This window comes from Enhydra lutris, unplaced genomic scaffold (assembly GCF_002288905.1).
Source record: "Enhydra lutris kenyoni isolate GAN:26980312 unplaced genomic scaffold, ASM228890v2 scaffoldscaffold8, whole genome shotgun sequence".
In the NCBI taxonomy this organism is placed as follows: Eukaryota; Metazoa; Chordata; class Mammalia; order Carnivora; family Mustelidae; genus Enhydra; species Enhydra lutris.
Window position 1 is genome coordinate 4,609,017 of NW_019154092.1, and position 25,012 is coordinate 4,634,028.

Genomic DNA, 25,012 nt, shown 5'->3' on the forward strand with positions numbered 1-25,012 from the left:
CAGGCCTTAAGGCATCCAGGTATAGACAGAAAATGCTTTGGGTAATGGATATACCAAGGGGAAAATCTCTAAGGCTCACTGATGAGGTAAAAGGATGCGCAGTACTAAATATTAAAGCTTAACAACTGTTTTCAGACAACTCAAGAGACAGACAAAAACTTGGCAACAGAGCAGATGATCATCATTATTATAAGACAAAGAAAGTTATCTATTTGCGGCCTCCATGCCCTTTTTATTTTTTTTTTAAGATTTTATTTATTTATTTGACAGACAGAGATCACAAGTAGGCAGAGAGGCAGGGAGAGAGAGAGAGGAGGAAGCAGGCTCCCCGCTGAGCAGAGAGCCCGATGCGGGGCTCGATCCCAGGACCCTAGGATCATGACCCAAGTTGAAGGCAGAGGCTCTCCATGCCCTTTTTAGAAGTCCTGCTCTCCTACTGGTTCTACACCTTTGTGATGATCTTGCCACAGGCTGATGACAGCCAAATCTGCATCTTGTTGTCACGCCCTCTCCTCACCTCAGGCTACTAACTGACCTCTAGCAAACAGCCCACAGATGTTCTACAGACATGCCAGTCAAGAAATCTCACCCTGGGGACGCCTGGGTGGCTCAGTTGGTTAAGCAGCTGCCTTCGGCTTAGGTCATGATCCCAGCGTCCTGGGATCGAGTCCCACATCGGGCTCCTTGCTCCTCAGGGAGCCTGCTTCTCCCTCTGCCTGCCATTCTGTCTGCCTGTGCTTGCTCTCTCTCCCTCTCTCTCTCTGACAAATAAATAAATAAAATCTTTAAAAAAAAAATAAATAAATCTCACCCTGGGTGAGCTCCACCTCCTAGGCTACCTGTCTCTGCCCATACCATCTTCTCGTTTACCCAAGGCTGGAGCCCAAAAGTTATTCTGGAATCCACATTTGCTCCATGGGCACACCCAAGGCCTCGCCACTCTAGGCCCTCTTCTCTGTCACTGCTGCCCAGGGCAAGCCTTTTCATTTCTTCCCTGGAAAGGCCCCCATGCTATTCTTTCTGGCTGATCTTAGCTTCTGTCTCTCCCCTCCATTCACTCCTACCCATGGCCACCAGACTCGACTTCCCTAAACACATATCTAATTTCATCATCTTCCCTGAAAAGCCCAAAATGGCGTTCCCCATGCTACAGGATAATCTATGCACCACATCCAAATACTTTATGGTCTGGTCCCAACTTCCTTTTCCAACCTATCTCTATCTCTTGCCTTCCTTCTCAAGCACCCTATATCCCAACCACATTTCTACTCTCCTAACACACTATGAATTTTCCCACATCCATGCATTTGTGTGAGACTTTCCCAGTGCTCAGAATGCTCTCCCCTTACATTTGCCCACCTAGAAAACTAGAGTTCATGGTTTAAGACCCACTTTAAATGTCACCACCTCTGTGAGTGTACCAACAAACTTTCCTAGATGGGTATACAAGATATCTCTGCTCTGGGTCCCCTCGGCACAACATGCTGAGGACATGTCACCATGGACTATGACTAAGGACGTGTTGTGGATCTCCTCAATCAGATCATGTGTCCCTCTGTAAAGCAGGACTTGCTTCCCATTCATCTTTGTGCCCAAGTCCTCTTCAGAATGCACAGCTCTACAAATGTGTCTTAAAGATAGATTTTATCACAAACACCTGATTATTTTCCCACTGCTCCTCTTCGAACAACTGCTTTGTCTCAGTGACTGATAAACATCTGCATACTTTTGAAAGCCCAAGTTTGCCCTGATGTTCATAGCAGCATTATTCACAACAGCCAAAAGGTAGAAGCAAGCCAAGGGTCCAACAATGGACAAAAGGATAAACAAAATGTAGTATATACACATAATGTAATATTACCAGCCTTAAAAGAGGAAGAAAATTCTGACACATGCTACAACATGGGTGAACCCTGAGAACACCACGCTAAGTAAAATAAGCCAGTCACAAAAACACAAAGACTGTATGATGCCACTTATATGAGGAACCTAGTCAAGTTCATAGAGACAAGAGAATGGTGGTTGCCAGGGGCTAGGGGCAGAACACAGGAGGAATGGGGAGTTAGTGTTTAATGGGTATAGAGTTCTAAGTTTTTCAAGATGATGGTTGGTGGTGATGGTTGCAGAACAATGAAAATGTATTTAATGCCACTGAACTGTACACTTAAAATGGTTAAAACATACTGTTTTCCATAGCAGCTATGCCATTTTTCATTCCCACCAGCTATGCAAAGGGTTCCAAATTCTCCAACTTATATACATTTTACCACAATTTAAAGAAGAAGAAGAAGAAGAAAAAGAAGGAGGAGGAGGAGGAGAAGAACCTGGGTGGCTCAGTCAGTTAAGCATCCAACTCTTGATCTCAGCTCAGGTCTTGGTCTCAGGGTCAAGAGTTTAAGCCCCATTTTGGGCTCCACACCAGGTGTGGAGCCTACTTAAAAAGAAAAAAAAAAAAAAAAAAAGAGGAGCAGAAGTTTGGGAACCAATTAAAGGTCAAAAAATAGGTAACTAGGGGAGCCTGGGTGGCTTAGTTGGTTAAGCATCTGCCTTCAGCTGAGGTCATGGTTCCAGGGTCCTGGCATCGAGCCCTGCATCGGGCTCCTTGCTCAGCGGGAAGCCTGCTTCTCCCTCTCCCTCTCCTCCTGCTTGTGTTCCCTCCCTTGCTGCTTCTCTCTTTTTCAAATATAATCTTGAAAAAAAAAAATACATAAGTAACCTATCACAATCCTAAATGGTAAAAATTTCTTTTAATAATGACTCAAAAGCACCATTATATCTTACAAAACACTAAAAAACATTTCACAAACCCACCTGGCCCTATGAAACAACTCTTTCTCAAATGATCCAAGAATCTCAGGACATTTTCTTATTTTTATATCTCACATGTGGCAGTTGCCAGACTAAACACCATAGGAAGTAGAACTCCCTGCCCAGTCACTGTACTGGGTAAACGCAGCTCAACCCAAGTCTAAAAGTAAAGAAAGCCAAGGCATTATATTCTTGGAATATAACAGCACAGGGAAAATATTAGAACAGAACAGAACCTACATAATAGGCAGCAACTTAGGAACTTTTAAAAAAGTTAATGCAGACTCAAGCCAGAGAGGGTTTAGGATGAGTACGTCCCTGCCCCAAATGCCCCATCACCAAAGTGCTGCTGTGGAAGACAGAAAAGTGGCTGCTGTAACTGACAAGCCCGTCAATATCATGGTTTCCTGGCTCCTGTAGTTCTACCTGTGAACTCAACAGAACAACTTCTGTTCCCAAGTGGAAGGTATAGCCCAGGCAGTGTACCACTGCTGACCTGGCCTGGCACACTCTCCTACATGATCATTGGAAGCTGTAATGCTCTGTATTTGTAAATTATCTGTACACTCATTCAGCAATCTTGTCTCCCGAATGTGACTGGTCCAGTTAGACTGAAGGTACTGAAGTGGAGCACCGCTGAGCAGCCCCAAAGCCCACAGCGTGTTGTGGAAACTGACACAAAGCACCCTCGTTGCTTGAATGTTTCCTCCACCATATCCGAACAGGTGAATCCCCTGACTTCCCTGTCGTAATCTCCAGGTGTAGAAAATGTGGAGTACCATAGCCAAGTAGATCCCAGGAAAAGAAGGAGAAACCATTAAATGTCAAGCTGAATCCATACAGACCCCAGACATCCTGTGAGCAGCAGGCACCTCTCCTGAGCACTGAGCTTGCAGAGTTAACCAAGCATTGCCAAAAGGCCTTCAGCAGAAATCATCTCTGACACAAAAACAAGTATTACATGAAGTTCAAGAAAAAAGCCACAAAGCAAAACCCCAATGGAAACTTCCAGCAGTCCCCTTTTGTGTTGTTAGGTTAAACAATTTATAACTGGACCCCTCTCCTCCTTCTGCCTGTCCTCTTTATTCCAGTCGACATCTTCCTCTGCCCACATTCATTACATTTCCAAAATGATTTTTCCAAGTTAAATGAACTTCACATCTTATGCTCTGCTGCAAATGCTCTTAACCTTTTTGGAGGTCAAAATCTTACTGAGAATCCCATCAAAGCCCTCTGGCTTTCTCTACAGGAACAGGCACAATTTCAAGGAATTCACATATGTCCTGGGTCCCCTGGAGGTTAAAAACCTCTGTCCCAGTGGCTGCTTCCTTCCATCTCCTTTCTACATTGAATGTGAGAAGCATTTGGCAACCTACCTCTATTTGTGAAAATTATGTAACGAACAAATTTCAAGAATCCATAAGGACTTCTTTTGATGGCGTAGCCCATCCACCCCACTGATATCAAAACTCTAAGGGGAAATCACCTCACATAAGCTCAAGACGTTCAGCCAGTCTGACACACAGCAGCCCTGAAGGACGACTCCCTCACAGATTATGATACCTGCTCCCAGTGATCGCCCTCACACATGGACCAATGTGACTTTGTGGGGACCGCTGAGACTCAGTCTGTTACAACTGGCATCAGTTGCCACCGGCAAGTCATCACAAGAACCTGACCTTGGTAAGCACATTTTACACTTGAGTGCTATTCATCCGGGTGACACCAAGCGGGGGTTGGGGAGGCAGGAAGACAGACAGTGACAGTGCCAGAGCGTGCTGCCAGGCACTGCCCCCCATCCCACAGGCTGCAGAAGCTGCCTCCCCCACATGGAGAGACTGAGCCTGCAAAGCCAAATTTCTGAGCTGCTGCTGAGACTCCCATAAAAAGCAATGCTATTTCTAACCTCCCTCACCATGGAAAAATACACATGCCACCAAGCAACCCAGAATCTCTGAAAGGTTTATTTTTATACTCTTCCCCACGCCCCCTACCCTTACCTCCCCCACAAAATTTTTAGGTGGAAAATTTGCTAGCTTTTTAGCAGTTTGACACTACTGTGCTAGGCATGGGCTGACAAAACTGCAAGCATGTTTGATTTTAAAGCAAAAATGAAAAGGTATTTTTCTGATACAGCTCTGAATGAGTCTACTTTAAGAAAATGATATAGTCTAATAATAGAAGGACACAATCCAACAAATAGGCAAAGAAAATTCCCAAGTTCCCAGACCACAGACAGAAATAACGGCGCTAACAAGGTTCTCTTCGCTATCTCTAAAAGTGGCGCTCCTGCTTGCTCCACTTTCTCTTCACACTGTTGATCTTTCCTAGTTCAAACAGGTGCAAAACATCCCTGATGCCCTTGTGGAGTTTGGATTTTTCTTTTGCTGCTCTTACCCTTAAAGAATGAAGGGAAAGCAGTGAGATGGACTTCAGATCTGAGTCCCCTGACACTGTGTATATGGGTAGGCAGAAGGGAGGAAGGAAGAAGAGGAAAGAGAGTTAAGGGGGGAAGCAGGAGGGTCTGAATGAGGATTCGAGAACCCAAAAATTCTTTCAGAAGCCAACGGGCAACCCAGAACTAGTCAACCTGGCATCTGTCCCGGGACTCCTCCCAATGGGAACTTTGGTGTCACTTCTCTAATGGCAAACTAGAAGGCCAGAGAGGCACCAACCCACCACTAACTGGCTTCTCATACATACAGGAAGTTTTAGTGTCACCTCTGAATGACCCTAACCTACCTGTAAAGCAGAGTTTTAATCCTGCTACAAGTTAGGGAACCTCCAGCACAATATGGTCATTTACACCATAGCTCCAAATGTTTTTGTTTGATCACATTTTCACAGTTTAATCTGGTTTATTATACATGCCAAGGAAATATCTGGAGAAAATAAGCCTTGCTTTACTTACCAGTATAGAAGGCAGGGACCTACACTCAAAGATGTCCCTTCTCCCAGCACCACTGATCCTCTTTGAGTTTCCTTAAAAGTTTAAATTTCATGCAAAGCCAGGAAGTTCAGGTTTGGGATGTATGGCTAGCATCTAAAGTTTTTTGTTTGTTTTTTTAATATTTTATTCATTTATTTGCCAGAGAGAGAGAGCACAAGCAGGAGGTACAGCAGAGGGAGAAGGAGAAGAAAGCTCCTTGCTGAGCAGGGAGCTGGAAGCAGGGCTCAGTCCCAGGACCCTGAGATCATGACCTGAGCCGAAGCAGAGGCTTAACCAACTGAGCCACCCAGGTGCCCCTAAGGTTATTTTTTTTTTAAGATTTTATTTTATTTATTTGACAGAGAGATCACAAGTAGGCAGAGAGGCAGGCAGAGAGAGAGGGAAGCAGGCTCCCCCCTGAGCAGAGAGCCCCATGCGGGGCTCCATCCCAGGATGCTGAGATCATAACCCGAACGAAGGCAGAGGCTTAAACCACTGAGCCACCCAGGCGCCCCCTTAAGGTTATTTTTTAATGCTGGAGCATCTCCCCACTGGGACCATAGGTCTTACACAGAAGACTTTCACACTGCTTCCTGTTCCTCACCATCTACTTCTGATCCTTTAAGGACCTTAAAGGAAACCAAAAGAGAGGTGGGATTTTCCCCATCTGAACCTTTCTTATTTGTGCCGAGAGCCAACCAGATCTAAGTCTGAGGTTTTTCTCACAACAAGGACAGGAAATGGTGTGGAAAGCTTGAATTAATTATTTCTTGCCCTACATCCTAGAAGAATTATGTTCAGTCAAGTCACTAGCACCACATTCCACCACACCTGGCTCCAGCAAGAAGATGCCTCATGAAATTCCTCAGCACACCTCCTTCACCCTGAAAGAGGACAGAGAGATCAATGCCTCTGCTCCCTCTTTTCCTCTGATCCTGCCAGCACATGGTCCCTGGATAAGAACTAGCATTTGGATGGCAAATACTGACATTTTATGCAACTCCTACTGTGCATGAATGCTGAATTAGGCAACCTCACAATAAGTCCACAAGATAAATATTACCTCATTTAAAGACGAGAAAAGCTGAGATCCAGAGAGGCTCAGGACTTGTTAGAGTAGAACAGTGACGGAAAGTGGCAAGGACAGAATTTGAGGCAAACCCGTGTTTCCAAATACACCTTACAAATGTGAGGCAGCCAAGAAGTATGTGTCTTTAAATTTATCGAGGAGGTCACAATTGTAAATTTTAAAATACATTTAATAACAACCTAAACATGGTAACCCAACCCTGTTTTAGAACCAAGTCCAAAAAAATCCACTGTACAGTAAGACAGGCACATGCTGCAATTCGTGCAAAAATCCAGACCTCCATGGGCTTTCCCAGCCCAGTAGTTGGAGCAGAGTTGTAAGGCCACCTGTCCATCTTATCAGCCCTTAGGAATGACTCACAGTCCAGCTGTGAGCTTCGAGAGACAGAATTTTACAAGTAACAGCGCAAATATAAATTCCAGGACAGTCAGCTGTAAACCTATTTTAGAGGTGTGAAAGTTCTTGCAACACCTCAGAATCCAAGTATGGTGCCTGAAAATGGCCTGAGAGGCACAAAGCAACATGCAGGTTTGCAGAAAGGGATCTGTTCTTTAGCCATTCTAATGTTCATAAGGAGCAACATAGCCTTGTATTTCATTTAAAATCCATATACAGTAACGTAGTCAAGAAAAAGATTTCCATCACCAATTTTGAAAGTTGCTGAAAATAACTGACAGAATGAGGTAACCCCATATATGGTGGGAAATTGGGTTCTTACGGAACTTGCAAGTATATTTCTACTTTTGTCACAATTCTGTAAATCGAGCTGCACGGTCCCGTGGTATTTCAGTTATCCAGTAAAATTCTATTTGAGGATGGCTTTAGTTTTTGGTGGGTAAGGTTAAAGGAGACTCTATCCGAGATGATGAAAGAGTACCCAAACTGTGCCCACACTCTCTTCAGCACTGCGAGAAGTGGGTTGCTGCCCCCCACCTTAAGCCAGTGGTGGGCATGCCAAATTATGGAAGAAAAACAGCACGATTCATCAACACTCACCAAGTAATGGGCGCCTGGGTGGCTCAGTTGGTTAAGTGTCTGACTCAGGAAAGAAACACATACGGACTGCATTCTCTCACCAACAGAGAGGAATTGCACCCAATGTGGACTCAGAGTGTGTGTGGCTTGTTATATACCGCAGGCTTCGTAGCAACTACAATTTTAGGAAGGCTCCAAACTGTGAAAAGTCCATTTAAATTCAAGGGTCTGTGCGCCTCAGGGAGGAAGCACATTAAATCACTCCAATTGCCCCATCTACTTCCAACAGCAACCATAAATAAAAAGTCTGGATATGCTCTGAGAGAGCATCCAGAGTGGGACTCTGCATCAATTCATTTCATTTGACAAAAGTTTTACTGAACTCCTCCCTTACACCTGGCACTGCTTTAGGCCCTGGGGGGTGGGGGAGGGGGGTGGTGAACTGCAGGAGGGAAGGAGGGAAGATTCTTGCCCTTATAAAGCTTATAGTCTAGTAAAAACTTGGAATAAACAATGAGTCATACCTGGCACATTAAAATTTAGGAAAAAGTTGCACCTTATATTTTATAGAATTTCTTACTTTCCTGACAACTCTCATGTATTTCTTCATTTAATGTTCCCCATAGACTGGCGATTAGGCAGAACAAGAATCACTAAAATCAATTAAGAGTTGACCAAATAGAGGCACTGAGAGGTGAAGGGGTATGCCTAAAGTAAAAACCTGGCAGTGGGCAAGCTGAGGGAGGGTAGGCTTCTCCTGGTACCCTCCCAGCACCTTCGATGACTATCCCCCCAAGGGCCGACTCTGAATGGGTCTTTGGGTCTGAGGATGTCCAGAGATGACCAAAATACACAGCTTCTCCTAAGCTTCTCCTTCCAGATAACCCAGTGCTTCTCCTTCCAGATAACCCTGTGCCCAGCCACTTACACCCACTCTCCAAAACATCAACACACAGGCACACAAATGTAAAACCAAATGCAGTAAATTAGGAAGTCAACCCCCTCTTCACAATAACAAACCACACGTGCTACCAGTACAGAGAAAGAAAAACCTGTCCACCTGATGTTACAACAGCTAAGAAAGAGAAAGGAACTAGTATTTATTTAATGTATGCTATATGCCAGAGGCTGTTTTAAGTATGATGGCTCCTTTATTTCTCATGGCAATCCCATCATGATCCCCATCTTCTGAAGTAGGAAATCAAACAAAACACAGAATTTAGAATGACAAATAAAGAATCCCATTTCCCACTGATCTTAAATGTTTGTAAGTATCTGGGCATTAAATACTCAGGCTCAGCAACAAACAAGCTGAATAGTAAGATTATTCTTTTTTTCCAGTAAATCTAGAAATATGTGTTTTATATACTTTCACAGCTCAAGGTGAACTACAAACAAAAAAGAAAAGTCCACATTTAAGCTGATATCATGCATTCCTCCTACGGGAAAAAGTTAAATTAGTAAGATAGTTTTTGTGCCTAGAAATTGCATGACTTTCTTGAAAGGTACAGCATCTCATAACAGTTAGTGCTGTGACAACCTCTGCTTCACAGTCATTATCAAAGAGTCTCAAGTTCTACTCACCTTTTAAGCTGTATGAAAACTGATGTGAGTTCTTGAAAATGGTCCAATTCGGAGACAATGGTGTGATGTTACAAATATAGAGCTTGAACTGCTAAAAGGAAAAATAAAGAATTTCAGCGAACCACTTCTTGGTTTCTTTTCATGCACCCTCCCTTTCCCCAAGTTCCACAAAAATAGTTGAGAACTATCACAATAAAAGCCACAATACCAAAGTGATTAAATTAAGAACGCAAAGATAAACATCAAATAATAAAAGAAGAGAAAATTATAGCAAAAAAAAAAACAAAAAACAAAAACAAAAACAATTGAGGTCAGGGACCTGACTGAGCTAGGGACAAAATCCCCTTATGAGTTTTTGAGCAGCCACAAGGGGCACCCTGTTCTTATCTTCCAAACAAAAGAGACACAACTTACTCCTCTCAACATACAAACCTTTTCTTCAATGAGGTCCCAGGAACAAATAATGAACAATACCCTTATTGGACATGGGTTTTTTTTTTTTAAATCTTAACAGTCTGAGTTATCTTGTGAGCATAAGGATCCACACAATCCTTAACTGTAAAGAGAGGCAGGCCCAGGGGCACATTTTTCCTCCCATGAAATATGTTTAATGTTTTGGGAGCAACACGGACCCCTGCTTAGGGAAGACCCTTAGGGGAATATCCATGGTTCTGTCTGCAAGGCTGTCTTGACACCTGCCCTTTACCCCACTGGTAGAACATTCTCCAGTTTGGCACTCCAGACTTTGTCCAGGTCCACTTCCAGTTCACACAATCTGTCACGATCATCCTCATCTCACCTCAATGAGTATGCTCTAGGTGCCTCACACCATTCCAGATTATGTCAGATGACTGCCCTGTGCCTTACGAAGCAGTTTTGGGTAAACTTGGTCAACTCTGCCTCAGATACCACAAGCACCTCTCAGCACCCAGGCTGCCAATGTGTAGGATTACACTCCTGTCCAAGGTTGAATAAGCCACCATCTGTCTAGCTTGTGTGCTGTAGCGTACTCTCCAGGAGACTTGTCCCTTAAAGTGTGTTCTAACCATATGTCACTCCTGAGTGATCAGCCAAAGCTAAGACATCCAGATAAAAAATGACCGTGTCTAGCCAGAGGATCCTGTGAGATTCCTGTGGAGGTCCACCCCGAACACATAAGACAAACACCTTGCTGTTTTTATGTAACTCCTCAGTACCAATACTATGCACCCACAGACATTACTTTCTCCTGTTCATGATCTACTGAGACGGGGGGAAATAATCCACTTCTGGTTTTCTAAACAGTAGTTTTTATTCCTCAACTGGGATTGTTCTCATCAGTCTTCCTAGGATTCAAATGTTCAGACTTATTGAGAAAAAAAGGCGGTGGAATAACCAGAAATGTACTGAGGTGGCCAAAATTACTCTGGAGGGCAGGCAGAGCCTGTGACTTGTTTCTAACCAACAGAATATGGCAGAAGTAATGAGAGGTCATTCCCTTAATCAGGCAGGGCTGTCTATCCAAGACTCCATCTCAGCAGACTAGAGAGTGACAGACTCCCTTTTTACCTCTGAAGAACTGAGCTGCTATATGGTGACAAGGACTGTGAGGAGGCCATGTGGCAAGAAACTGCAGGGTCCACCAGGTGCTGAGAGGCGCCGAGCTGACATCCAGCAAGGGAAGAGGGACGTCAGTCCTATAGCTACAAGGAAACAAAAGCTACCAACAACCTAAATGATCTTAGAAGTGGATTCTTCCCACTCATGCCTCCAGATGAGAACATAGCTGGGACCACACTTTGCCGACTTCTGAGATCCTGAGTAAGGACCAGTTTAAGCAAGACCCAGGCTTCTGACCCATAGAAACCGTGAAGTAATTTATGGGTATTGATTTAAGCTACTAAGTTTATGGCAATTTGTTATGCAGCAACAGAAATAAATTTAACTTAGTAATTAAGTGTAGAGATATATAAAATACATACATATATGTTATATGCATACATAATTGGTACAATAGAACAGCCCTTCCCACCTGCCTCATCCATAATAAGTGAAAAGTCATTTCTCCTATTTGACTATAAACTCCTTCTGGGAAAGAACCACATCACCATCACCCTGACATCCCCTTAGACTCTGCAGGGTAAGTGGCACATGGGAGGCTCTTACATTTTTTTAAAGAAGCCAAATTAAAAAAGAGTTATGACTTGTCAATCTCTAGTTTTCTGCAATAAGGCCAAAGCAACAGAATTTATGCAACTCTTCAAAACAGCACTCAGAACCTCTAAATTAATTCCAACTAGGTGGAAGACACTTAGCCTCATGCTCTACCCCCAAACAATAAATCCATAATTTCTCCAGTACTGGTTATTTCATTTTACCTATAAAACTGAGTCAGGGCTTAGAAATGTTTCTTAGTAGTCACTACTTTTGCCAGATATCCTTGTCGCTCTTCTGGCATTTAGCTATCTAATAGCTAAAGGTTAAAAACAAAAAGATCCCTAAGAAATTTTCCAAAGGAAGAATTTGTTACTTGTTCTTAATTTCCCATTCATATCAATAATTCATTCCCAACCAAAATGGAAAAAACTGTATAGGTCAAATAACCCAGCTCTAATTCCGAAACAAAATGTTAATCCAACTTCCTGACAACCTATATTAAAAGCGCTTTAAGACTGATTTTTTTATTCGACAGGTGTTGGCAAGGATGTGGAATGAAGGGAACCCTCCTACACTGTTGGTGGGAATGCAAGCTGGTGCAGCTAGTCTGGAGAATAGTATGGAAGTTCCTCAAAAAATTGAAAATAGAGCTACCCTATGACCCAGCAATCGCACTACTGGTTATTTACCCCAAAGATACAAAGGTAGTGATCCGAAGGGGCACGTGCACCCCAATGTTTATAGCAGCAATGTCCACAAGAGCCAAACTATGGAAAGAGCCTAGATGTCCATCAACAGATGAATGGATAAAGAATATGTGCTATATATATATATACATACAATAAAATATGCAGCCATCCAAAAAAAAAAAAAAAAAAAAAAGAAAGAAATCTTACCATTTGCAATGACGTGAATGGAACTAAAGGGTATTATACTGAGCAAAATAAGTCAATCAGAGAAAGTCAATTATCATATGATCTCACTGATATGAGGAATTTGAGAAACAAGACAGAGGATCATAGGGGAAGGGAGGGAAAAATGAAACAAGATGAAACCAGAGAGGGAGACAAACCATAACAGACTCTTAACCTCAGGAAATAAACTGAGGGTTGCTGGAGCAGAGGATGGTGGGAGGGATGGGGTGGCTGGGGGATGGACATAGGGAAGGGTATGTGTTATGGTAAGTGCTGTGAATTGTGTAAGACTGACGATTCACAGACCTGTACTCTTGAAACAAATAATATATGTTAATATAAAAAAAGATTTTTGAATTTTTAAACAGATGATTTTTAATTCTCTTAAGCAAGATTTTACTTAAGCCCTGTTTAAAATAAAATTTGAATATGTAAATATATTCGGTTTCTGCTATCCTTAAGAGATAAATTATTTTTTAATACAAAAAAGATTGTGACTAAAGCTCTATTTTAGATTTTTAAAGGACTGGTTTAATAAAAGAGATATTTTAAAAACACTCAAATCAATTAAATTACTTAAGAGACTACAAAATAAAAATTTTATTCACTATAGAAAGCTATCATACTCTCCTGAAGTCTATATGCAGGATTGTATTATATATTCCTACTCCCTCATAAATCACTCAGCAAACCTTAACATTATCTCCAAGGTTCATCCCCCAGTGCTGAGCCTCTCAGGCAGCAGTGTTTTCACACTCAAGCCAAAAAAAAACTAAAAACACCAGTTCTGTGACATAGGAGGCAGAGAATTTCAATAACTTCACCTCTTCTTTTCAGCAAATTTTAACTCTCTTGGGCCCAACTCCATGAGTTGGTGAAAATAACCAATGACCCACACCGTGGAACTTCACCCTGTGCAGAGAAAGAAACAGGCCAATTTATAGACCCCACCCAGGTCTCTCCACCCTCAATTCTAGTAAGTACATGCCTTTTCCATAATCTCACAAAACGCAGCTCAACACAAAGTCCAGAGCTTCAAAGGAAGAAGACTGAGCAATAATATCATGCCCCCACCACGGAAATTAAGCCTTCAGTAGAATGGTTCACCCAAGAGAATGACCCTTAATGAGAATTATTAAGCCTAGAACCTCAGAGAAGATGCTAGCAGAGTTCTTTACACATAGACCATACCCTGCTGCTTGAAGCATTTGAGGAATCCATACATAGGTTTTCAAAGTGATAAAGTATGGTCCTGCAGGGATGATGATCTCACTAGCTCCAAACCATCTTCTTTTTTTTTTAATTCTTCTTTTTTTTAATTTAAATTTTCTTTAGTTAATATAGAGTGCAATATTGGTTTCTGGAACAAATTCAGTGATTCATCACTTACATACAACACCCATTGCTCATCATAAAAAGTGCCCTCCTTAATACCCTTCATCCATCTACCCCATCCCCCCACCTCCCTCCCTCCATCAACCCTCAGTTCATTCTCTATGGTTAAGTGTCCCTTATGGTTTATTTCCCTCTCTCCCTTCCCAGGCCCCATATGTTCACCTGTTTTGTTTCTTAAATCATATGACATTTGTCTTTCTCTGACTTATTTCACTTAGCATAATGCACTCTAGTTCCACCCATGTTGTTGCAAATGACAAGTTTTCATTCCTTTTGATGGCTGAGTAATATTCCATTGTGTATGTGTGTGTGTGTGTATATAAATATATATATATATATATATGTCACATCTTCTTTATCCATCCATCAGTCGATGGACATTTGGGCTCTCTCCATAGTTTAGCTATTACTGATAATGCTGCTATAAACATCAGTGTGCATGATGTACCCCCTTCAAATCTACATTTCTGTAAACTTTGGGTAAGTATCTAGTAGTGCAAATGCTGGGTCATAAGGTAGTTCTATTTTTAACTTTCTGAGGAACCTCCGTACTATTCTCCAGAGTGGCTGCCCCAGCCCAAACCATCTTCTGAATGCCATGTTCCCAACACGTTTCCAGCAGTTTGCATAGCACTGTAGGTTCAGTGATCACAGTCTGGGAATCATGAGCTACTGAGAGACAGAACAAGACTCAGAGGCAGAGTTGCAGGCATTCTTGGAAAGTAACATGAATCAAGGAGGTTGCCTCCCTTGCCCCAAGAAGGGGATACATGAGTGGCAATAGACTGAAACACCATAAGGGAAGTGAGACACATTTATTCTTAACCTTCACAACATCCTCACTTTCTCTTTAAGGTAAAGGAAGACATTTATTCCTGACAAAGGTTAAGAGGGAAATCTGGCAGTGTGCCCTTCTCTGAAACCAGACTGGCTTCCAGCTGGGAACTGTAGCCATTTAAAACACAGTGATGCCCCAAGACAAGAGAGCCATTTTGTATAAATTGTAAGTTGGGAGAGAAAAAAACTCAAAGTAGTAGGTAATATACTTCAGTGTTACACAAAGAGATCAAGGAAAATAGAAAATATAGGTCTCTTTCCCAAAACTATACTGACTTTACATCTTTTTTCAGAAACACTGAGGCATTCCTTAAGGATGGACCTATACTTCCACCCCAGATGCATAAATTTTGTTAGGTACATTTTCACGACATAAAATGTGCGTGTCCATTTATTCAACCCAATTTGAGGCTGCCCTGGGAAAGGGTCAGGCCTCCAGGGAGCATCACCTGTAACCTCCCTGCAGAGCCCAGGGTGAGATGCAAAGAAGAATGAGGAGTGAGAGGTTCCAGCCACAGAGCCAACACTAACAGTTTGACAAGTTGTATCTTAACAAAGCATCACCAACCATTTCATGGGTGCCTTTCAAAATCGAGGAATGCAGAGGAAGAGGGCAGCTTTGGGCAACTCCCAGCAGACACAAAACCAGCCGGAGCCACGATTGAGGAGAAGGATCCCAAAGCCAGCTGCCTTCTGTCGGCTGTCTGCCTTACTTCTAACAGAGATTTCTGCTCCCAAAATAGAAACGAAGGACCTCTTCAAAGCAGATGCAACAAAGAAACAGTCCCATCCTGCTTGCCAGGAAGAAATAAGGCACAACGACGGCCACATCCGAAAGTCACCTCTTGTGGACGGCCACATCCGAAAGTCATCTCTTGTGGAGCACAAGGGTCCATGCTGAAGTGGTCAGCCTCCTCAAAGAACTGGTCGCCAAGGCCCCTCGGGGTGCACCTACTGGAGTAAGGCAGTGCTGGCGGGCTCCCACACACACCTCCTCCCACCCAGCACAGTACGGCAACAGCTCTGAGGGTTGCGCTCACAGGACAGCGGGACGGCCAACAGACCTTCACAGACTCTCCCCGCCCCGCCTCGCCCTTCAACCAAGAAAATCTTTCAGTCAAAGCAAAAACAGTCCATCTGCCTATGGCTAAACAGACAGGTTTTCTATCTTCCCTGCTGTTTTGGCTTGAGCTCTTCAGACTGCAAAGCTCTGAAGCTCCCTTTGCTAAGCTTTATAAAGGCCGGAACTATGTATGAGGAAACTAGGACAAGGCCACCCCCGGGCAGCTCTGCACTGCGAGGAAGTACTGGAGCCAACATGGCAGCTCGAGCTCCTGCCGGGTAAGGCGACGCGGCCTCTGCGCACGCGCATGCACGCGCACACGCACACGCACACACGTGCACGCAGATGCGCATGAGCGTGCACGCACATAGGGAGGTGTGCGTGCACAAGTGCGGAGGACGCGTGTAAAATCTAAAAGCGGGATGCTTCAGGATCCATAAAGGCAGAATTAAATGTTTCAAAGCACACAAAGGGCGAATAAAGTTTCTAAAAGCTGGAATGAGCACCATAAGGAAACAACAATGAAGACGATAATTTCTTTTAAGTGACATTCAAGTCCAACAGTAGTTTCCTAGTTATTTCCAAACTCAAGGGGAGGAAGACAAAGACCTACACCTCCACAAAGGATCACAAAGTACTCGAAAGCAATGAAAAACCTGACAGTGATTGGGACATCAAGATCCTTTTTTGCTTCTTAAGCAATAAAGTACTGTCTCATTTCTCAAGCATTCTGGGAGGAGTTCTCAAGGTCAAACTATACTTTTTAGAGCATATTAGCACACATCCAAATGGAGATGTTACCATATCTGTTACAAGCCAAAAAGGGAATCAAACACTCAGTCGCTATGACAGGAACTCCATGAGCACGTGGACTGGTGGAGTAAAAGAGCCAAAGACACAACCTGCCCTGGGTTCAAATCCAGAGCCACCACGACTGGGTGCCTGACCCCAGGGAAATGAAGTCATCTCTGAGCACAACAGCTAACAAATGAAGATAAGGTTATCTACCTTTCAGGTCATTGCAGAGCTTAGAAAGACAATAGGGGCCTGGGTAACTGGTTATAAATATTAAATATAGAGTCAAATTATATAAAGAACAGCATTGCTTCTGATCAGCTGCTAATACATATGACTCACAATAGAAGTACCTCATCCCAAGAGTCCTCCTGGTTTACCTCACCCTCTACAATCCTCCTCACTCACTTTCCAGTGTTCTTGGGCTATCTGCATATACCCTCTCTCATGTTTACATGGGACTCCCCCATGAGAATACCAGCTCTTAAGAACAAGTCTCACATTTTCTAAGGCTAGGTCTCATATTTTCTGGGTTATTCTATACAATCTACTTCTTTCCCTGTACCCCTCAACCATATCCATATCTCATATCTGGCATTCCCTAGAATAGCAGCCTCAGAGGAAGACTTGAGGCAAATTCCCACCTCTCATATCTTAAAAGCTCTCACACTTAATGAGCTCAAGCCCTGTTCCTTTGTATCAGTGAGGAAGAAATCAAGGAACATGGAGATGAAGAGTGTTGACCAAGTGACACAGGTGGGTCAAGTCCCAGGGGCAAAGAACTTGGCCTCTTGCCTTCCCCACCATACCACTGGCATCTGCTTATCACAGAGCCTACCTTATAAGAAAGAATAGTAGCCACTGGCATTATAGAGATACGTGTCAAAATGACCCACATATCCTACCACACAGCACTTAGGCTTGGGGTTTCAACATTCCTGAGAGCAAGACAAGGCCTACTTCAAGAAACAGCTGTGCATACCCAGGATTCTGAGCTCTGGCCCAAGTGTTCTATTCTCTGCCCCTTTTGACCTCCTGTTTGATTACTTAATTAATTACAACAAGAAGAAATCAAGCAGATAAAGATACTCAGGCATCTTGGTCATTCATTTCTAGGCAATAATAGTAACAATAACAATAAAGCTAACATATATTTAATCTTTGCTCAGTGCCTTTCTTGCAAGTCACTTTACTTATCTCATTTAATGCTCACAGCAACCTTGTATGGATGTTGTTAGTATCCTCAGTTAGCAGATGAGACAACTAGAGGCTAGAGAATTTAGGTGATTTGTCTAAGGTCATACAGTGATTAAGAGGCAAAGCTAAGATTTGAACTCTATTCCATCCTACAAGCAGATCCACAGAGCCATCAAAACAAATGGTTAAATTAAGAAATAAAGTAAAGCTGACATATCAAAAAACGGTTATGTTTTATTCTTGGGAATTCCCTTGAAAACTAAGGTATATTATTGTAATATTACCCTCAAATCCAGACTTTATGAGTCTGTTTGGAAATAACAACAAGTCATTCACCAATAAGCACACTTCTTTCAGACCCTTTTGGTCACTTCCCATGAACACTCCACAGGCAGAAACAAATGTGGATACTGTGGAACAAAGCTGGCACATAAGAGCCCTGACCCCCAAAGACTGGCACAGTGGGTGGCCACAGCCAGGATTTCTCAGAAGCCACAGTGGACTCAGTCCCAGGCTGGTGAGGCAGCAATGTTTTTGAAGACCCATTATGTGCCAAATATTCCACCACATACTATCAGAATATAAAAGGGACCTAAGTTGTTATTTCTCTAAAATTCTAAAATTTAGTATGGAAAACAGGACAAAGATAAATAAGTCTGTGCTTTTATAATTAAATGTCAAGACTGGTTTTCATATGGCAAAGATAAAAATATTGGTATCAATTAATTTTATTGACCTCTATTTAAATATTTAACGTTAAAAATGGACCCAACTCTCTGTAGAAAGCTGTTTCAAAGGACTGAATCCCTAGCACTGTGAAGGAGTGATGCTAAATGCCAGGAACAGATCAGAGAAGTCACCAAGTCGTGTGAGGTAGAAAGAAGAACCCCAAGTATGTCAAACTCCACACTCAAACCCATTGAACCATGCAACCCTCTGGCAGGCTGTATGAATACCCGTCAAGGGCCAGACACTATTCCAGGCGGTTGGGCACATCAGTGAGTAGAACAAGGGTGTACAGTTGAACATTAAACCTACCCAACAGTTCAATTAAGTAGTTCACTCAGAAATGGTAAAGGCCATGTACAAAGGCAAGTACAGAGTGGAGTAGAGGACAGCCAGTACGGCCAAAGGGAAGTGGTACCAGAGAATGCTCCCTGAGAAGGCAATTATCAAAACCAAGGCTAGAAGGAGGCAGGGCCCGGGGGTGGGGGCGGGGGGGTGTCGGACACATGGATATTTGAGAAAGAGCATTTCAGGGAAGGGTCCAGGAACAAAGAAGCAGTGTGGCTGGACAGAACAAATGAGGGCAAAAGTAGCAGGAGATGAGGTCAAAGAGGCAATGGGGGTCCCAAGAGCTTGTAGGCAATTGTAAGGACTTGGCATTTACTCAAGAAAAATGAGGAGCAATTCAAAGAGTCAGGCATTCGTTCAACAAGAATTTACCAGATGTTAAACATGCCAAGCCCTGTGCCAGATGCTAAAGACATAAGAACAGGAAGAAGGTTGAAAAGAGGCCAAAAAATTAGACTCCTCAACCTTCAATGTTAGCTAAGGTCTTCTTCAGTAGACTAAGTAACCAAGAGTACATTCCAAGCCTCACCTGGGAACCTGGAAATGAGCACTCTCTGAGCTCAAAAGATGCCTCTCCACCCTTTATGTACGTATAGATCCTGAACACTGACCAGGAAAACACCAAAAATACAGAAGATCCTAAAGCTGTGTAAATCAGCAGTGAAAATCAAATGAAGTCCAAAAATCATTTTAGTCCTGATTATACTTCATTAGATTTTAAATATTTTAAATCTATCAATGATATTATAATAGCTCTATAATAACTACAGTGGTTTAAAATCTTCACACCCTATATTTCCAGTATTTCTAAATGGCAGAATGTTTACTATTCATTGATATCTGGATATGTTTTGTTATTCTGGTAAACTAAGACAATAATAAACATCAATACTTGAAAAAAAAATCAATACTTGGTCTTTCTCCTCTATTAAACTACATAGATTATATCCTCTTCATATTTCTTCTGTAACTCACCTGCAATACTAGTCATTTTGGACTTTCAAACACTCTTAAGATATGCAATATATACATGTATGTATATATACACATCTATGTGTGAAAATGCATATATATATATATGCATATATACATATACTGAGTTGTGACATTAAATATCTCTATATACTGACTCAGACCACATATGTAAGTTTCTAAAAATTTCTAAAAACAAAAAAAATTTTTTTGATTAAGTTTCTAAAAATAACACTTAACCTTATGGTTGTGAACTATATTCTATCTTCTCTTCTATTGCGCATCACTTTTTGAGTGCTGGTTGTGACCTACTAAAATGATTTCTTGACCAGCCAAGGAGTTGTGACCTGCAGCTCTAAAACAGTAGTCAAGGCACTTAACCAATTAACAATTAATTAATAACCTCAAATTCATCACATCACCTGTCCCCTACTTTGTCCACCTACCCTTTCCATCTGCAGAAAAGAGCAAACTCTAGTCTACTGGTAAAACTCCAGAGTGTTCCAAAGGATAATCCTTCACAGCACAGCCCTGCAAGACTCATGAACTAACCAGAAGGCAGAAAGGAACTAATTGTTCTCTGCTGGAGCCAAACAGAACTCAACCCATTCGAACTATCTGTGCATGAATTTGTCAAATAAAGTCTCCAGTATTCTGAAATAACTTAATGAAAACACATTCTACTGTGGATCTTTATCTTTGGCATCTAGTGCTTTGATAAACCTGTAAATGGTCATTAAAATAGGACCAGTATAAGCACTACTTTGCATTTAAGAGTACGGCAGATTTGGACTTAGCAGGTCTGCGGCAAGCCCCAAGATGCCTTCATTTCTAACAAGCTCCCAAGGGATGCCAATGTGATGGTCTGGTAACAAAGCACTAGACAGCACTGGGTCGTTTACAGATCAGGTAGCCCTCCCTAGCACCCCCTAATAATGTATATTCAAATACACAGCAACCCGCTCAGCAGAAGGTGGGTGTTTAGGGGATTTCCACAAACACATTAATGTGGGCTTCGGCTGATGGCAACCCACCGATGATGGCGATGGAAAGGGCCATCTGGGAAAACTGGAGGGCAGCACCTAAGAGAGGGTGTAAAGGAACCACATGGAGGAAACTGACTTGGAAAGCAGGTCCAGCCTCCTACAGAAATCTACAAAATGTCCACAGATGAAAAGAGAACATCTATTTGGAAGTCACTCATGTGGGAGAAAACTTTCAGGCAAAAAGCCTTGAGCAATGCAATGTAGAAAAGGCCCATCAAACTATCCATAGGTTCTAAATGACCAATGAGCTACTTACAACTAGGCACAGTTACCAAAAAAGGGATAATCCCACATATTGCCATACCTCCTCTTCTTTCCCCTTTACCCCACCCACTACCCCATTGCAGACAGCCTCTCCTCTGCTGTCCTGACCACAGCTCTCTTACAGTGTATTCAATAAACTTCTATCTCCTCTGTTCTGCCTCTGGTGAATTCTTTTACAGCCTGCACCACTGGCTTCCACCCTATTGTTGCCCCACATTTGGGGGCCCCCATCCAATTGAGAGATACTACATTTAGACTACCAACTTAGATACACTAAAAGTTAGCTATGTCTAATGGACTTGCTAGAGTTCCAGCTGGCTGGAAAAAAACATTGACAATGAAAACCATCATCTAAAAAACAAAAAAAGTCCACCCCCCCCCCTTTTTTTAGAGACAGAGTGGAGTTGGAGGTGTGGTGCAGAGGGAGGGAGAAAGAGAGAGAGAGTCTCAAGCAGGTTCCACACCCTGCATGGAGCCTGATGCAGGGCTCAGTCTCAGAACCCTGAGATCATCACCTGAGCCAAAATCCAGAGTCGGACGCTTAACCAACTGAGCCACCCAAGTGCCCCCCACCTAACCTATTTTATTTGAAAGGAACACAGATGCTCTAAATAACTCCGTGGCAATTGGTCACTTCAATTGAAATTGGATATATGCTTCTACTACCTCATTAGAGGTCAAGTTCAGAACACAATGTCTGAGTGTAAAAACTATCATCAGCCAATTGCTTACCTTCCATTAGTTCACAGCTATTGTTGTGTTACTTTTGTCATTTTTTTTAAGATTTTATTTTTAAGTAATCTCTATACCCAACATGGGGTTTGAACTCAATGATCCGGAGACCAAGAGACTCAGGCTCTACAGACTGACTGAGCCAGCCAGGCACCCCTGTTGTTATATTTAAATTACCATATTCCTCTTCCTTTTACGCCATTCTTGGAAACTATTTCCCAGGATTTTCTCCAACAAATCATCAAAAAGTAACTATTGGGAATTGAAATTCTACCCATTTAGAGGTCACTATTAACCAACTAAAGTTTGGACATGCCGTTCTGCATGTTCTACATGTTACTGAATTAATAAGAGTAAAAATAAAATTCCAGAAAAGGCAAAGCCTACACTCGTACAGCCTTCTCTTATTTGAAGCCGTGCAGTCTTTCCTCATTCTTGTGGGTTTCATTAAACTAAGAAGCACAGAACACTGATTTGCTAGTTTCCATACTTGCTGCCAAATTTCCACTTCTGCAATACCAATTTCAATCCAAAAAAAAAAAAAAAAAAAAGAAAAAGTTAATCTAGTTCTTCACATGGTCCAACTTATTCAGAATGTGAGGTAAAAAGTTGGAAGAAAGGAAAGCAGTGTTTGGCAAATAATGCAAAAGTTAATTTATTGTCTTTATTTTTTAAATTGCTACATTGTCTCAGAATCATTTCCTCCTCTTAGCTCTGGAAAGTTTTGAAAAATGTGGACCCTGCCAAACAATGACCTTGTTAGAAGCCAAAGTTTCGTTATTTTAAGGAATTTACTACCTTTCCGCGGAATGAGTTCTCATGGAAATCCTTCCAAACCACTCACTTTGTTAAGAATTTTTGCACATTTACAATACAGTGCTGTATAGCTTCTAAAAATTTTAGGGTTTTACTTTGTGCACTGCTTCAGCCTTTAAGAAAGCAGCATAATCTAACATCTGCGACACAGGTAGACAAAGGGACACTTAAAAGGGAAAAGCATGAAGTAACTTTGGTGTAGCAACGTTACATTACATGGGAAAATCAAGCTAGGGGCGGGAGGCAATGGATGCTGCATGCTCCAGCTGCTAAGTACTAGACAGAACAGCAATTTTGAAAGCATACCACTTTGCATCTTGCTGACTTATTACAGTATCTCCCCCTTGGTGTCTTCAATAGCAAACTCGGATATGCACGTAAAGACTAACTGGCACTGTGGTTTCAGATCCTCAGATGAAATAAGCCCCACTTAGCCAGAATCCAAACAGCTGGGAAACTCAAATAACTGGAATCTGGGTGAAAAAGAAAGGAATTACAACCACAAGAACTTTAACACACAATGCGATCAGCCAATTTCCCAATTACAATGGCTTGCCAGGACAGGAGGGAGAGGGGAAAGGAGAAGGGTCAAGGTCAAGAGGTGGAAGCAAGAGAAAATGGACCAAATGGGAGACAAGGAGGGTGAAGGAGGAAACGGAGGCACCAGAAAAAGAAGGGACTCACAGGAAAGGCAAACAGTCAGCCCTGTCTGCTACCCAACAACAGAGATGCAAAATACTCTGGCACACGACATGAAAGCGAAGGAAATCAGTATAAAACTGTGATCTCAGGGCGTCTGGGTGGCTCAGTGGGTTAAGCCTCTGCCTTCGGCTCAGGTCATGATCCCAGGGTCCTGGGATTGAGCCCCGCATCGGGCTCTCTGCTCAGCGGGGAGCCTGCTTCCCCCCTCTCTCTCTGCCTGCCTCTCTGCCTACTTGTGCTCTCTCTCTGTCAAATAAATTAATAAAATCTTAAAAAAAAAAAAACCTCCTTAAAAAAACAAAAAGCTGTGGTCTCAGCCTTAGGAAAATCTCTCTCTCCCCCACACACATCTCGAAAAGCACAAGAATTCAAGTTTGATGAAAGAATGCACATTACTTAAATCAAAGCTCAGAAAGAACAGTTAGGGACTCACGGTCTGCATTAGTTCTCCTGGCGAGACAACTGGTCGCCTGTTACCACGAGCCCCAGGAAACCGGCTGGACCATGCTGGGCAGTGCTTACGAGTCGGTAGTCGCCACCACACCCCCAGGAAACTGGCTGGACCATGCTGGGCAGTGCTTACGAGTCGGTAGTCTCCACCACACCGGTCTGAGTGAGGTTCTGTTACCTCTGCTTCCAGCTCCCAGGGAATCAAACGGTGGGAACCAGCAAGCAGGAGAGCTGCCCGCTACGTGTGAAGTGAGGCTTATTCATCTCAAGCTGTGTGGGGTAGGAGCTAGATCTGAGCAGGAACAGCCCGCTGGTTTCAAGCTTGCAGTTGCTGCACAGGTTATGGTAGAAAGCCAAAGAGCGTGCAAGGTTATTCCCCTGCAAAACATCCCAATCCCGATAAAACTGTCCTCGTTCTTCTCAAATCCCACCACAACATGTGACAGGTGGACTGGTGTGCTGGTTTCAAAAGGAGTAAGACAGAGTGCTCTTTTGCTAACTGTTAATGTCGCGGGCCTGTGCACGCGCGCGCGCGCGCGCACACACACGCACACACGCCTCTAGTCACTGCGAGTATTGTTTTCAAAGGTACCAAACATTCTCTGTTTTATTTTTTTAAGAGTTTATTTATTTGTTTGACACAGAGAGAGAGTGAGCGAGAGAGCACAAGGAGAGGGAACAGCAGAGACAGAGGGAGAAGCAGGCTCCCCATTGAGCAGAGAGCCCAATGCCGGGCTCGACCCCGGGGACAACGGAATCATGACCTGAGCTGAAGGCAGACGCTTAACCACCTGAACCACCCAGGCGCCCCTTCTCTGATCATTTAAAAGTGCATGACTTCACACTCTCACATGCAGTGCGTGTCTCTAATACAGCTAATTATCTGAACCTTTCAAGTAAAAGTACATCTTCCAAACACAGAACTGAAGGCTGCTACACAATGACTTTAGAAGTCTTCTTCCTAATTCGGATTGCCATGTGAGAACATTTTTATCAGCCTCCCCCCTTGCTGAAGATTCCCTACTGAACCTAGCCAAGAGCTAGCCCAGAGCTCAGACAATGATGTTATTACAGGTAGAGACTCTGTGTGAAAGTAGGTCTATCGTTCAGTGAACACAAATTTTTTCAATCTCACTGGAACACAAAAATTACAAGTTTTAGAACTGCTCTGACTCGGAATTCTGTTCATTTCAATTCTACACCAAGGCAGTGACTCACCACCCTTTGAGGTTG

General features: G+C 42.8%; 1 protein-coding gene across 3 annotated transcripts in view; it reads right to left on the bottom strand.

The window, feature by feature from the left end:
• LOC111142742 (low density lipoprotein receptor class A domain containing 4) overlaps window positions 1-25,012 on the bottom strand; it is a 431,898-nt gene that overhangs the window by 364,982 nt on the left and 41,904 nt on the right. For 2 of the 3 annotated variants that reach the window (XM_022496035.1, XM_022496036.1), the window contains exon 2: window positions 9,387-9,477. The gene's annotated coding sequence lies outside the window, so the exon portion shown is untranslated. The remainder of the gene's footprint in view (window positions 1-9,386; window positions 9,478-25,012) is intronic. The other variant, XM_022496037.1, reaches the window with a different exon arrangement.